The sequence below is a fragment of the Sardina pilchardus genome, chromosome 21 (assembly GCF_963854185.1).
Source record: "Sardina pilchardus chromosome 21, fSarPil1.1, whole genome shotgun sequence".
NCBI classification, from domain to species: Eukaryota; Metazoa; Chordata; class Actinopteri; order Clupeiformes; family Clupeidae; genus Sardina; species Sardina pilchardus.
In genome coordinates, this window is record NC_085014.1 from 22257215 (window position 1) to 22262214 (window position 5000).

At 47.7% G+C, this 5000-nt stretch overlaps 1 protein-coding gene across 1 annotated transcript in view; it reads left to right on the top strand.

The window, feature by feature from the left end:
• Positions 1 to 5000, top strand: part of LOC134069448 (dedicator of cytokinesis protein 2) — a 106602-nt gene that overhangs the window by 27195 nt on the left and 74407 nt on the right. The gene's annotated exons all lie outside the window — the stretch shown is intronic.

Sequence of the window (5000 nt, forward strand, 5' to 3'; positions counted from 1 at the left end):
GTTGTTGTCTGCGTTGTTTGTGTAGATGAATGTGATGAATGGGCAGCCGGTCCGCCTCTAATAAGAGCCTTAATAAGCGGCTCTCTCTCCCAGACATGCGTCCGGGCCCCCGGGCAGCGAGCGAAACGAAGCGAAAGCCCGGCGTGTCCACGGAGCGGTGACCAGTAAAACGCGGCGGGGGAGAGCAGGCGCGCCTCTAATTGCCTGCCACTCCGCTGCACTGGCACGCGAGCCGTTTTAATTAGCCGGCACCTTTATTGGCTGAAGTGAAAGCTACACGCAGCCTAATTGACATGAACAACAGCAGTAGTGAGCGGTGGCAGCAAATAGCAACAGCAACAACAACAACAACAACAACAACATGGCAAAACAGCAAAACGGGCAAACAAAGGAGAGTGGTGGCGACAGATTATGTATCATATTGATGCTACCATATCAGCTTTGTCTTGGAGCCTGATGGTGTTTTTGTGTGTGTGTGTCCAAATGTGCTTGGTGTGTGTGTGTGTGTGTGTGTGTGTGTGTGTGTGTGTGTGTGTGTGTGACAGATTGGCAAAGTTTCTCAGAAGTGCGGGAATGTACTGTGTGCTCACGCCTTGCTTGAATGACCGCAGACTTGGAGGTGCGGCGGCGGTGTCATTGTGCGTTTGTCATGGCCCGGGTGCAATTTGCCAGGCCTGTTTCGGGAGATGTATAGACCCGAGTGGGAGACAGCGGCGTCGTCATGTGGGCTCCCAACACCGCCACACACACACACACCGACACACACACACACACACTCTCCCGGGCCTCTCCACAAGCATTTAATAGGCTTTTAGTAGAGCTCAGTGGCCAGCAGGCTCGATAGCCGGGGTATTCTGGGCTCTGCTGGACCAGAAAAGTTACAGTGACCATTGGAGTGTGTGTAGCGTGGGAATAGAGAGATAGATAGAACCACAGAGTGCAGTATTGACATTTATACTTGTCGTACTGTAACGGTCTGTTATACAATGCCTTTCAGATTTCTTGTATGCATGCTGAAGTTGGACGTGTGTGTGTGTGTGTGTGTGTGTTTGTGCGTGTGTGCATGAATGTGTGTGCACTTATATGTTTATCTTTATGTGTGTGTGTATGTGTGTGTGTGTATGTGTGTGTGTGTGTGTGTGTGTGTGTGTGTGTGTGTGTGTGTGTGTTTGTGTGTGTGCGCATGAATGTGTGTGCACTTATATGTTTATCTTTATATGTGTGTGTGTGTGTGTGTGTGTGTGTGTGTGTGTGTGTGTGTGTGTGTGTGTGTGTGCACAATCTGTGCATGTGTGTTTCTGTGTGTGGAAAACAGCCTGGAGCATGTGACCTGTTAGATTCTTCTCCATTCAGCATTGCTGATAGGCCCTGGGGCTGTTTGTCTGCTGGCGTGACGGATGTTGTTTTTATTTGCTGTTTGGGGGTGTGTGTGTGTGTGTGTGTGTGTGTGTGTGTGCGTGTGCGTGTGCGTGTGTGCTTGTGTGTGTGTGTGTGTGTGTGTGGTGTGTGTGTGGTACTGGGTCCATGGCTGCCGCCACAGAGCCACTGACGATTATCAATGTTGTTTTTTGGAACGACATTCCTGTTGCTGGAACAAACTCATCCGTCAGACCGAGATCTCTTTCTTTCCTACTGTGTTTATCTCTCTCTCCCTCTGTTTTGTTCTGTGTTTATCGCTCCCCCTCTCTCTCTCTCTGCGTGTCTTTCTTCATTTTCACCTCTCCATTTCTATACGTCTCCTCCATTTCCTCATCTAACTCCTCTCTTTGTTTTCTCTCATCATCCTCCTTCTTGTCCTCCCCACTCTGTCTCTCTCTCTCTCTCTATCTCTCTCTCTCTGACACTCATCCACATACCCTCATTCCCTCTCTTTCCTCTTTTTTGCTCTATCTGTCCATCTATTCCTCTCAACCACCCATCCTCTCTGTCTCTCATCCCTTCGTACTCTCTCTCTATCAATTCCCCCACCCTCCCTTCCTCTTACTCTCTCTCTCCTTCTCTTTCCCTCTCCCTTTCTCTCCCTCTCCTTCTCTCTCCCTCTCCTTCTCCCTTTCTCTCCCTCTCTCTCTCCCTCTCTTCCCTCTCCCTCTCTCTCCCCCCCCCTCTCTCTCTCCTCCTCCGTCCTCCTCCTCTCTGGCTACATATTGATCATGCGCACACACTTCAGGCTGATTGATTCCCCCAGGGCCGGCGTGTCGATGGTGGCCTGTCACCGGACCGGCCTCTCCACTCCGTCTTGGGCCTGCCGCGCATTAATAAACCACGAAAGCAGACAGAGACGGAGCGCGGGGGAGTCAGGGGCCCAGAGATCAGGGGCGACAGGAGAGGGGGATGAAGGAGAGAGGGATGGAGGGAGAGAGGGACGGAAGGAGGTGGGAGCAGCAAGTTGGTTGCATTTAACATGTCTGTTTTCATCTAAACAAAGCAAAATACAGAGGAGAAAAAAATAGGAGGACTTTGATATTGCGCCACTGTGGCAGAATGTGTAGGGCAAGGATAGATTGTGTGAGTCAGAGTGAGAGAGAGAGAGAGAGAGAATGAGAGAGGAGAGAGAATGAGAGAGAGAGTGAGAGTGAGAGAGAGAGAGAGGAAAAATGGGGTAGAGGAAGAGGGAAAGAGGATTGACTGACTGAGCAACAACAAAGCATGTAAGTACGACCCACAGTCTGTCCTGAATATATCCAAAACCATCTCAAGTATATGCTAATCAACTTTGTTTTCACAGAGTGCATTATTAATAAGGCACCACCATTCTGCTCAGAGAAAGAGAACGAGTGATGGGTAAAGAGAGAGGAAGTAGAGAGGGAGAGAGAGAGAGGAGAGAGAGAGGGAGTGAGAGAGAGAGAAGAGAGAGAGGGGAGTCAGAGAGGGAGTGAGAGAGAGAGGGTGAGAGAAAGAGAGAGGGAGAGCGAGAGAGAGAAAAATATGAGCGAGAGTGAGAGATGTAGAAAAAGAGGGGTGTAGAGATTGCAGATTGAAGAGATCAAGCGTGCTGTTCCATAACTTCCCAGCCATGCGTGCTCTCAATTGGCACACACAGACTCACACACACACACACACACACACACACCCTCGGTAGAAAACATTTTCAGTGCATCACACATCCACAGAATGTTATGACTTTTCAACGAAATGCCCCATGTGTATTGCCACCCCAGCACAGTGCCCACCGGGGTGTGTGTGTCTGTGTGTGTGTGTGTGTGTGTGTGTGTGTGTGTGTGTGTGTGTGTGTGTGTGTGTGTAGCGATTCACCTGAGATGTGATTGATTGTGCCAGGGTCCCATTGTGCAGACTGGCGAATCTGCCCCTCAGTCCTTCCCTCCCCACCAATGACCATATGGGCGCCATGTGTCTCCCAGTGGTGATCACTCATGGCCAATATGCCAACCTGCTCACGCTTGATTGGTCCAGGGGCACCGGTGATGTCACAGTCACCAAGGAGGGAATATCCCCACCAGTGTCATCTATTTTTTTAATATATATATATATACATATATATATATGTAATATTATATTATACACATAATATATTGTAATGTTGTTTATTTATGTGATATGGTTCCTGGTCAAGTGTGTTTTTGGGGTTGCTCATTCTTGTTGCTGGGTATTCCAATCTGTGGCTCGGAGTGACTGTAGCTTTAATTAAAACTCGGACTGCTGTCTATGCTGTATGGGCAGCTGGTGTTTGTGGCGGCGTGTCATTGAGACAGGGCTGGGTGAGAGGGTGTGTGTGTGTGGGGGGGGGTCTGGCTGAATGGCTGACGGGGGAATGGGAACATTTGCGCTCTCTAATAGCCTGCCTGTCCTATCAGGCCGGACCAATGCATATTTAATACTCACCTGTCACACACGCCAGGGCTGATGGGTAGAGATGGAACCGTCTGCTCGCAATCGGGGAGTGCCCGTGTGTAGGTGTGTGTGCATGTCTGTGTGTCTGTCTGTGTTTGTGTGTCTGTGTGGGTGTGTGTGTGTGTGTGGGTCCATGTGCCCATCTGATCTTCCCATGCCAAATCATTTACTGATTTGAAGGGTCCCACAGATGTGTTCACTCTGTACGCCACTTAATGTAATTTCCCTCTTAATTGCATTAATGACAAACTGCATGTGTGGCATATTAAATATGCATCTGCTGACAAATTCGTCCTCCATCGACTGATCTCTCTCTCCCACAGCCACCACTGCCCTGCTCCCCACAAGACTTTTGTGCCCACTTTCCCAAAGTAGCCTTCCCACATTATGGTCTTGAAGACCCTCAGTTTCATTACTGCTGACCTAATCTGTGAATCTATTTACACATGACTGCTTTGTGCAGATACCTATTCCAGAGAGATTTAGTCAAGGGATGTTCACCAAATACACTTCTCTCCTCAGCATCCCTTTTCAAATACAAGGTCTTATCTGTCGTTTCTCTCTCTCTTTCTCTCCCTCTCTCTCTCTCCCTCTCTCTCTCACATACACACACTCTAGCTCTGTTATTTGAACTGGATTTAAGTTAAGCATCATTTTTATGGGGCTCTGCCATGAGTGTATTGAGCCAGGCACACGTGTGCGTGTGTGTATGTGTGTGTGTGTGTGTGTGTGTGTGTGTGTGTGTGTTTCAAAGGGGCTTATCTGATTTCAGCTGCCACTGGAAATGAAATTAGATTAATGAAAGGAATTCCAGCTCAATTTGCTCAAATTATTTTACTGTCAGGCATGCTTTCATCAGAGGTGTGGCTTTGAATGCAAAATGTATTTAAAGCAAGTCATTAATTGATTGAATAAAAAGGCAAACAAAAAAGAACTCAGGACGTTCACAGATCAGAACAGCCTCAAACACTCTGCCTGCTATCAAATATCCATTTCATTCTTTTATTTCGACTTCCGTAATAAACTGTTCATCAAATAGATTGAAAATGCTTTTTTTGAAAGGACTATCGCTAATCTCAAAGGGAACATGAATGTCATTGCTTTCATTTTTTCTAGAATAAGATAATCAGTTTGTGTTTTTATTAAAAATT